Source organism: Lynx canadensis, chromosome E2 (assembly GCF_007474595.2).
Source record: "Lynx canadensis isolate LIC74 chromosome E2, mLynCan4.pri.v2, whole genome shotgun sequence".
Lineage (NCBI taxonomy): Eukaryota > Metazoa > Chordata > Mammalia > Carnivora > Felidae > Lynx > Lynx canadensis.
In genome coordinates, this window is record NC_044317.1 from 38,042,321 (window position 1) to 38,054,454 (window position 12,134).

The following is a 12,134-nucleotide window of genomic DNA, read 5'->3' on the forward strand; positions in this document are numbered from 1 at the left end:
TGTTAGTTTAAAGATGGTTTCACCACAATTTTATTTCACGGTATTGAGTATACACATTCCACTTTATAGTTTCCCACATAGGCTTTCAAACCCTTCTAACTTAGTGAAACAGGATGTTAACTGGAGGATGGTTTCTCCACCGTGTTTTGTCCCAGAGTGAGTATTGGCCACTTAGGCTATTCTTACAGGCCTAGTGTTTCAAGCCCTTTTAACTTGAGTGCCACAAGAGGGTAGTTGAAAGATGGTTTCATGACAGGGCTGTGTCACAGAGTTTAGCATATGGTAATTTGCTTCTAGTTCCCTGTTAGGTTTTCATACACCTCTAACCTAGGGAAGAAATACGTTTGCTGAAAGAGGCATTTTTCCACAATGTTGCTTCACAGGGTTGAGTATATGGACATTTCCTCACCATCCCTCCCATACGTTTGCAAACACCTCCCACGTACTGATTCCAATGTGACTTGCATGGTGGTCTTTCCAACACTGTTCCACAGAGTTGAATATATGGCATTTTCGTTGCCATCACCCACCTTAGGGTTCAATCTTCTGAGACAGGGTGTTACTTGAAAGACGACTTCGTCACAGGGTTGCTTTACACAGAGTTCAGTATAGGACACCATCCTTATAGTTCCCTGCTCAGTTTTCCACACGTTTCCAATTTAATGAAACAAGATATGAGTCAAAGGATGGTTTCTCCACAGTCTTGTTTCACCGAGTTGGGTGTATGGAACTTTCATTAGAGTTACCGCCAAAGATTTTCAACAGTTCTAGCTTAGTGAAACAAGTTATTAGTTGAGAGATGTTTTCTCCACAGCGTTCTTTGACAGAGGTGAATAAACAGCACATTCCTTATAGTTCCACGCATACGTCTTCAATCACTTCTAGCATGGGGAAACCGTATGTTAGTTGAAAGCTATTTTCTTTCCCGCTGCATTGATTCACAGGTCACTCTCCTTATAGTCTCCACATAGGTTTGCAAACACTTCCAACTTAGTGATCCAAGATGATAGTTGAAAGAGAGATTTTTTCCTCAGTGTTTCTCACGGAGTTCAGTAGCTGCCACGGTCTCATTATACTTGTAGGCCTTTGTTTCCTTACAGTTTTTAGTGAAACAAGAAATCAGTTGAACGATAGATTTTTACTGTGTTACTTCACAGAGGTCAGTTTACGGCACTGTCCTTACCCTTCCTTCTCCCATAGGTGTTCAAACACCTCGAGCTTGGTGAAACAATCGATTGGTTCAAAAAGCTTGTCTCCACAATGTTGTTTACCAGAGATGAGTATATAGCATTGACTCTTTCCCTGCATAGGTTTTCAAATGCTTCTGAGTGATCGACGGTTTGTCCACGGTTTTGCTTTGGCGAGTTGAACATATGGCACTTTCTTGATATTTCTGCATGAATGTTTCCCGACCCTTCTAACTTCATGAAACAGACGTTACCTCAATGATGATTATGCCATGGTGCACTTAATCACAGAGTTGAGTATACGGCACTCTCCTTTGAGTTCCCTGCATAAGTTTTCAGGCCTCCCAGTTAAACCTAGGAGAAAGGCGTTTTTCAAAGATAGGGCTATATAGTATTCTCCTAATGAATTACCCTCTTAGTTTTTCAAACCCATCTAACTTAGTGAAAGACCATGTTAGCTAAAAGGTGCCTTTTCCAAAGTGTTGTTTCACAGAGTTGAGTTATGGCAATTTCCTTCCTGTTCCCCGCAAAGATTTTCCAAGACTCCTAACTACATCATCCAAGCTGTTATTTGGAAGAGAGTTTCTCTTCCTTGTTGTTTCACGGAGTTCCATGGGTTTTTCCACACGCTTCTGTTTTCACGAACCAGGATGTCAGTTGAAGGATGGTTTCTCCACAGTCTCATTTCACTCAGTCGATGATACGGCACTTTGGTGAGGCATCTATGCCTAGCTTTCCCAACACTTCCAACGTTGTGAAACAAGAAGTCACAAGCTTGTTTCTGTGTGTTACTTCACGGAATTGAGCTCATGACACTTCCCCTACAGTCACCGGCGTAAGTTTGCAAACACTGCTCACTTAGTGTCCAAAGATATTCGTTGAAAGCAGATTTCTTTGCAGTGTTGTTTCAGAAAGGTGAGTATATGGTACTTGCCTCGTCATTCCCCACAGCTTTCAAACACTACTGAGCGAAACACGATGTTACTCGAAAGATGGATTCTCCACAGTGTTTTTTCCACAGCGATGAGTACAGTGCACTATTTTCCTAGCTTTCCTGAAAAAATTTTCAGTCGCGTCTAACTTGGTCATGCAAGATGATCCTTGAAAGATGAGACCCTGATGAAACCACGTTGTGCTACACAGGGTTATTTCACAGACCTCCCCCTACGGCACTTTTGGTTTTCCAACAATTCTTAGTGATGCCAAAAGTGAGTCGAAAGTAAGTTTCGCCGCGTTGCTGCTTCACAGAGATCAGTATATGGCACCATCCTTAGAGTTCTCTGCATAGGTTTTTCAAACATTTCTGAATGTTAAAGAGGTGTGTTGTAAAATGGTTTCTCCCCACACTTGTTTCACAGATATCAGTTCACGACGTGTTTCTTATAATTTGTGCAAAAGGTTTCAAACCCTCTCACCTCGGTGGAAGCGAGATGATAATTGACTGATGGTTTTCCCACATTGTTGTTTCACTGAAGTTCAGTATATGGCCCTTTCCTTATATTTCTAAGCCTAGTCATTCAAGCGCTTCTGAGGTAGTGACACAAGATTTTGCTGAAAGATGGTTTATCTTCCGTGTTGTTCGGCAGTAGATAGCAATTTCCTTACAGTTCCCAGCAAAAGTTTTCTAACAGTGAAACAAGTAGTTGATAGCTGGTTCCCGTGTTTTGTTTCTTCCCAAAGTTGAGTATATGTTACTTTCCTTATTGTTCCGTGAGTAGGTTTTCAAACAACTCTACCACAGTGACACAAGAAAATCCTACAAAGATCGTTTCTCCATAGTGTTATTTAGAGAGATGATTATATAGGACTTGCTATATAGTACCCCGCCCGTAGTTTCAAAGCAATTCTAACGTAACTAAATGTTCATTGAAAGTTGTTCTCTTCACAGTGTTTTCTCCCCACAAGGATGAGTATATGTCGCTGTTTTTGGTTTTGGTTTTGTTTTGTTTTTTATAGTTTTTCAGATAGGTTTTCAGAAAGACACATCCAACTTCGCGAAACATGATGTGAGTTGAGAGATAGGCTCTCCACTGCATGGGTCCACAAATTTGAGCTTAGGGTACTTGTCCTTTCAGTTCCTTGCATACGTTTCCAAACACTTCTCACTTAGGGAAACAAGGTGCTTTGGAGTGGCTTCTTCGCAGTATTGTTTCCCAGAGGTCAGCGTATGGCACTTTCATTATAATTCCAGGCGGTTTTCAAAAACACCTAACTTAGTGAAACAAGCCATTACTTGAAAGGTGGCTTTTCCAGTGTTCCAAAGATTTCAGTCTACATTAATTTCCTTATGGCTCTTAGCCCAGGTTTTGTATCTTTTGTAGCTTTGTGTTACAAGATTTCAGGTCATAGGTGGTTCCCCCAAGGTTGGTTCTATAGAATTGAGTATATGGCAGCGTCCTTACTTAGAGTTCCGTGCCTAGGTGTTCAAACATTTGGTACTTTGTGAAAGAGGTTCTTTAGACTTGGCGCTCTATGGTGTCGTTTCACAGGGATGTGTGTATGGCACGTTCCTTATAGTTCCTGCATTGGCTTTTAAACATGTCAACCTAAGGGAAACAAGATGTTCCTGGAAAGGTTGGTCATTAGCAGTGATGTTTCACAGAGTTCAGTGTATTGAACTTTCGGTATAAGCTTAGGCGGAGGTGAACTTGTAACTTAGGGAAACAAGGTTTTTCTTCAATTATGGTTTCTCCAATGTGTTCGTTTCACAGGGCTGATGATCTAGAACTTCTGTGATACTTCTGTGCCTCGGGTTTCCAACTGTGCAAACCTGGGAATACAGGAAGTTTGTTAAAAGATGCTTTCTACACAGAGTCGTTTCCCCGAGTTGAGTGTACAGCACTTGGCCTACAGTTAACGCCATAGGTTTTCAAACACTTCACTTCTCTGTGAAACACTGTGGGGAAAGCACCTTTCAGTGAACGTCTTGTGTCACCGAGTTCGAATTCTTTGAAGACCTATGGGGGAACTATAAGTAAAGTGCCATACACTCACCTCTATGGAATGAAGCTGTGGAGAAACTCTCTTGACCAACATCTTGTGTCACTTAGGGTTGTTTGAAAACCCATGAAGGGCACTAGAAGGAAAGAACCATGTACTCGTCCTGTGATGAAGCAACACTTTTAAGGAAACTTCTTTCCACAATCATCTTTCCCTAAGTTTGAGGTGTTTGAAAACCTTGCAGAGAAGGCTGCGGAAAGGGCCATTATGCTAAACTCTGGGAAAGGACCCTGTTGAGAAATGTACTTTCAACATCTGTCACTAGCTTAGCAGCATTTGAAAGCCTAGGTGTAGGAGCTTAATGAAAGGTCTAGCCACTCGACTTCTGTGGAGAAACCAGAAACCATCTTATTTCACTCTCTAAGTTAGAAGCGTCTGGAAACATTTGCAGGGAGCCATAAGAAAAGTGCCATAGACCGAGCTCTGTGAAAAGACACTGAGGACAAACCATGTTTCTACCAACAACATCTTGTGTCACTAAGAGAGAAATGCCTAGAGCGAGAACGAGAAAGCCGTGTCCTGTACTCTGTGAAACAAACTGCAGCGAAAACATCTCTCAACCGCAACCTCTTGAATTAACTGTAACTCAGTCAAAAGGTCTAGAAAAATTGTGCAGGAAAGTCTATTAGGGACGTCTTATATAATCACCTCTGTGTAGAAAATGCACTGTGGAGAAGCCGTCTTTCAAATCACATCTTGTTTCAGTAGGTAAGAAGTGTTTGAAAACCTTGGCCTGGTAGTAGAACTAAAGTGCCATTAAATCACCTCTGTGAAACACTGGAGAAACCATCGTTCAACACTCCTTTTGTTTCGCTAATTTAGAAGATTTCGGAAACCTATGCTGGGAGCTGGAAGCAAAATGCTGGACACAGAATTCTGTGCAAGAACTCTGTAGAGAAACCACTTTTGAACGAACACCTTTGTGTCAACTAAGATAACGGTGTTTGCAAAGCTTTGCAGGAAACACTCCTCTCTGTGAAACAATGCTGGGGAGAATCCACTGTTCAACTAACGTCTTGATTCTCTAAAAGTGTTTGAAATCTTAGGCCGAAAAGTGTAACGAAATTCCCATTCCCTCAACTCTGTGAAAGAACACAGTGCGCTGTGAAAGCCCCTTTTCAACTAACGTCTTGTTTTCATTGAATTGCAAGTGTTTGCCGTCCTAGGCCGCAAAGTGCAATGATACTGCCAGACACTGACAACACCACGGGAAAACCACCTTGCAGGTACCATCTTTCACCGTATTACAAGGGTTTGCAAATCTAGGCGGGGAACAATAAGGAAACTGCATTTCACTCATATCTGTACAACACTGTGAAGAATCAATTTCTCAACAAGCATGTTGTTTCACTGAGAAGTGTTTGAAAACTGTGAGGAAATCTAAGGAAAGCTCAGTATACTCACATCCGTGAAACACTGTGGAGAAACAATGTTTCAACCAGCACCTTGTTTCTGCAAGTTAGAAGTGTGTGAAACCCTAAGCTGAGAAGTAGGAGAAAAGTGCCCTTTAGGCCACTCTGTGAGTTAGAACTGTGGCGAGGATGTCTTCCAACTACCATCTTGTTTCACTGGGTTAGTAGTAACTGAAAACGTTTGCGAGGAACTAAAAGTGCCACACCCTCAACGCTGTAAAACAACCTCGTGAAGACCCCATCGTTCATATACCTTCCTGTTTCCATCTGTTGGAAGTATTGGAAAACGTCGATATAGAAGTGTCAGGACAGTTACAAGTCATCAATTCTCTAAAACGACGCGGTGAAGAACCCATCTGTCAACTCACCCCATGTTTCACTGGAAGCATTTGAAAACCTAAGCCCAGAGGAATGAAACGAAAGGGCCAGACACTCAACTCTGTGAAAGCATGTGGAGAAACCATTGTTTAAACAATGTCTCATTTCTCAAAGTGAGAAGTGCTTGAAGACACTTGTGAACATATAAAGAAAGTGCTGTATGCTATAACTCTGACAACAGACCGTGAGAAGAAACCATTTTTCCATGACTTTCTTGTTTCACTACTTTAGAAGTATCTGAACCACTATGCCCAGATGAATGTACTCGAAAGTGCCATATACTCAACTAAGTGAAGGAAATATATAGAAAAACCATGTATCAACTATCTCTCTGGTTCTCTAAGTTGTAACTGTTTTAAAAGCTATTCAGGTCCTAGAAAGTTGTTGCCCTAGTTTCATCTTTGTGAAATATACAAACACTGCAGAGAAAACATCTTTAATCTACCATCTTCTTTCACTATGTTAGAAATGTTCAATAACTTTTTTGGGTAATTAGAAGAAAGTTTTGTATACTCTTCTCTGAAACAGCACTGTGGGGAAACCAACTTTGAAATACTATCATGTTTCACTCTGTTAGGAGAGTTTGAAAAACTAGGCCTAGAAATATAATGAATTTTCCATATAGTTATCTCTGTGAAACATCACTGTGAAGAAACCATCTTTCAATTAACTTCTTTTTCACTAATTACAAGTGTTTGAAAACCTATGCGGGAACTATAAAGAAAATAGTATAAACTCAAGTCTTGAAACCACACAGTGGAGAAAACATTTTTCATAACCTCATGTTTCACTCTTTTGGAGTTGTTTGAAACCCTATGTAGGATCTCTAAGGAAAGTGCCATACACTCATCTCTGTGAAAAAGAACTGTAGAGAAACAATCTTTCATCTAAAATCTATTTTCAGAAATTAGAAGTTCTGAAAACAAAAGAATAGACAGCAAAAGTGCCATAGAATCAATTCTGACATAACACTGTGAAGAAACCATTTTTCACTAACATCTTGTTTCACCAAGTTATATTTGTTTGAAAGCCTACACTTTGAAGTATAATAAATGTTGCATATACTCATCGCTGTGAAATAACATCGTGGAGCAACCATCTTTCAACTATCAAACATCTTGTTTCACTTAATGGTGTTTGAAAACCTAAGTGTAGAATATTAATGAAAGTATCATATATACTCAACTCTGTGGGAAAAAATTGTGGAGGAACCTCTTTCTACTAACATCTTTCACTATGTTAGAAGTATTTGAAAACCTATGCAGGAACAATAATGAAAATGTCATATGCTCAACTATGTGACAGAACACTATGGCCAAACCATCTTTCAACTTACATCTTTTTTCCCCACTTTAGAAATGTGTGAGGGACGCCTGGGTGGCGCAGTCGGTTAAGCGTCCGACTTCAGCCAGGTCACGATCTCGCGGTCCGTGAGTTCGAGCCCCGCGTCAGGCTCTGGGCTGATGGCTCGGAGCCTGGAGCCTGTTTCCGATTCTGTGTCTCCCTCTCTCTCTGCCCCTCCCCCGTTCATGCTCTGTGTCTCTCTGTCCCAAAAATAAATAAAAAACGTTGAAAAAAAATTAAAAAAAAAAAAGAAATGTGTGAAAAGCGAAGCCTAGAATGATAATGAAAGTGCCCTATACTCAATTGTGAAATAACACCGTGGAGAAAATAACTTCAACTAACTTCTTGTTTCCCCGATTTAGTAGTATTTGAAAACATATGTGAGGATCTAAAAGTACCATGTACTGACTTCTGTGAAACAACTTTGTGGAAAAACAATCTTTCAACAGACTTCTAGTTTCCCTGTGTTAGAAGTGTTTGAAAACCTAGGTGTAAACGTGTAACAGAAGTGTCAAATAACGGTGTGAAACAACACAGTGGAGACACTGTCCTTCAACTCACATCTTGTTTCACTGAGTTATATGTGTTTGAAAGCCTAAGCTAGAAGAAGAATAAAAGTGACATATACTCAACTCTGTGAAACCACATTGTAGAGAAACCATCTTTCAACAAATGCCTTGACGCACTACATTAAAATCTGAACAAATATGTGGGGAACTAGAAGGGAAGTGCCATATATTGAATTCTGTCAAACTGAGGAGAAACCACTTTTCAAAGTGTTTCTTCTTTCACTACTTCAGAAGTGTTTGAACAGCTAGGCTTTAAAAGTATAAAAAAAGTGCCATACATATGCAAAACTGTGAAACAACATTGTGGAGAAACCATCGTTCAATTAACATCTTGTTTAAGTCAGCAGTGTTTGAGAACCTTTGTGGGGACCTTTAGAAAGCGCTCTGTACTCATCTCTGTGATACAACATTGTGAAGAAACATTATTTCAACTAACATCTTGTTTCACTAAGTTAGGAGTATTTGAAAACCTAAGCCTAGAAGAATAACTAAAGTGTCATATACTCAGCCTTGTAAAGCATACTGTGGAGAAGCCATCTTTCGACATCTTGTTTCACAAAGTTGGAGGTGTATGCAAAGCTATTCAGGGAACTAGAAAAGAAAGTGCCAGATACTCCATTCTGTGAAATAACACTGTGGAGAAACTGTCTTTCAACTAACACCTTGTTTCACTAAGTTCGCAGTGTTTGAAAACCTATGTGGGCAACTGTACAAAAGTGACACATACTCAACTCTGTGAAACAGCACAGTAGAGAAGCCATCTTTCAACTAACACACCAAAGTAACATCTTGTTTCACATATGCCACACAACCAACATATCGCCAACACTCACTAAGATCTACACGCCAAACACGCACCATACACATACCCACTTATACACCACAAGCCCCACACAGAAACCTCACACAGTGCCTGTGTAACACATAAACACATAAGACATATATGAACCAAATCACAACATACCTAAAGTTTCACACACAGTCACACCGCATACATAGACCACCCATGTATTCTTTTCTTACTGCTTATAATTCACAGAAAGACACACACCACATGCATGCTACACCAATAATTTACATGTAACGTACAAGTCACACATACATCACATACCCAAAATATACATCACAAATACCACACACCATGTATACACCACACTACATATACAGCACATATATACCACACACAGTTCACATATACCATGAACTTAAATGCACACAGCACACATACATCAAAGACATACTGGTTACAAACCACATAAATTCACAGCCAAACACCAGGGAAGTAACAAACATAACCCCCCCACATTCCACATATCCCACAATTCTGAACTACACACATACACACCCACAAACACACACACACACAAAACACAGATACCGTGAATGCCCTACACCAAAAAGATATCACACATAGAAACTCGACATGCACATCACAAACACACTATATGTATAAAACACACACCCCACGTATTAACCACACTTTTCACACGCACACACACAAACTCACACACACCTCATATCACCACCCAGAAGCCAAAACATGTGCACACATATACCACAAACACAAATATGTCCCACATGACACACAAACCAAATACGCTACAAACAGCAAACAGATCACACACCACACACACACCACATACAGAATTCATATCAATCCATGTGTCCTATTTGTATGATACATAAACCGCACAAACACCACACATATAACATGTACACACATATGCCACACATGCACCATAGTTACACCACAATACCACATACTCAATGTATATATTTTGCCACACACATACACATTGCACACATATGCCACCCTTAGTCCACATATATACACTTTTACCTCACACAGGCACAACACACACATCACACATATGCCACACACACAAAGCACACACCCCCAAAACAACAGATACAGCATACCCATTACATACAGCACACATAGCATTCACACATTACATATACATAACACCTACAACACACTTGATACACATATGCCACACACACACACATCATATATCACATATTCCACGTGCACACACCAATGTAAGAAACACCTTATGTCAAAATATACTGCAAGCACAATCACATGACACATACACCACACAGACACACAACACAGATGCCACACATACTTCATACACACTGCACATATATCATAATTCATACCACATGCACCCACACATCACAGACCTAACACACATATACTACATATAAACAAGCCATTCAAATTCACTGCATATATACCACACTTATACCACACAAACACACACCAAATACACACCAAGCATATAACAGGACACTTCACAACCGACATATACACCACTTCCACTCCATCCCACTACCCATATGCTGCATACCACCACAAACATATATTACTCACATCACAAAGAAAGCACACAAACACCACAATGAGATCATACATGTACCACACACAGCACATAAACGACACATACAACACATATCCACAACATACACACCACTCTTAATCTTCACATCAAAGACACATATACGGCTTGTCTCATCACAAGTACAGGCAAAGCAAACACACAAAATGTGTAAATTGCACACACAACACATATGCTCCGTATATATCACAGTCACACCACACATGCACTGCCCAAACCATACATAAGACACACACAGAAACACACATATACCACATCCGCACCACACATCTATGTAACATGCATCACATATATACCACACACACACCACAAACCCATTTTACTCTAACCTCAAAATTCAAACATACATCACATAAATACCACACATATTACAGTCACTCATGCACACCACACATGAAATCTATACACACATATGCCAGAAACACATCGATGTATACCACACACATATTCCACTATATACAATATACTCACCAATCATAACACATTCACATTGGTAATATACCACACTTAGCACATATACAACACACATACCACTTATATGCCAAACACTCACAATATATATAACACATAAACATCACATATACACACAAAATGCACACCAGACATTTATGGTAAACAGTTCACACCAGCAAATGTGCATAAACAACATCAACATATTTTGCCACACACATTACTTAGGACACACAACACACACAACACACGTGTACCACAGTCATTAACAAAACACAAACACCCCACACACAACATGCATGCCACACAAATACCACAGGAAAACACACTTCACATGGAGAACAAACACACCAGAGACATAACATGATCAAAACTCTTACACCACTTCCACTCCATCCCACCATCCATAGTCTGCATGCCACCACATATCATTATACACCTCATAAAGAAAACACACAAACACCACACAGAGATTGCACATGTACTGCACAGTGCACATAAAGTGCATATACACCACATAGTCCCAACACCCACACCACACTTATACTGCACATAAAAGGACACACACACATCACGTCATGTCACTTATACAAGAAACACAAAATACATGCAAAAGAAACACACAAAACATAAATCACACATATACAATCTACACCACACCACACATGCACCACAAATGTACACATTCATACCACACACACCAAGGACACTCCATATACCACACATACAACCCCCATGTGCACTGCCCAAGCCATACATAGGTCACACAGAAACACACATACACCACACCCACACCAGACATGTACCTCAAATATATACCACACCACCAGACATACGTGCCATACACACCTCACAAATCAAACATACATCACATGTACATCACGCATGTATTACACACACATATTACACATGCTCATTCATATGCACCACACACACAACACACACGCAGGTACACCATACATATACCAGAAACATGCTAATGTATACCAGACACATATTACCATATATGCCAGTCACTCTCCAATCATACACACACAGCACATGTACACATGTAACTTTTATGCCAAACACTCCCACGATATATATACAATATATATACACAAACACCTCATATACACACCAAATGCACACCAGACCTATATTATACCCACCTCACACCAGCAAATGTGCAAAAACAACATCAACACATTTAGCTACACACAATACAAAGGACACACACAAACACACACACCACACATATACCACACCCAGAAACAATACACAAAAACTGCACACACAACACATGTGCCACACAATACCACAGAAACACACATTTCACATGTAGAACAAACACACCAGAAACGTAACATAATCACAACTCTTACACCACTTCCACTCCATCCCACCACC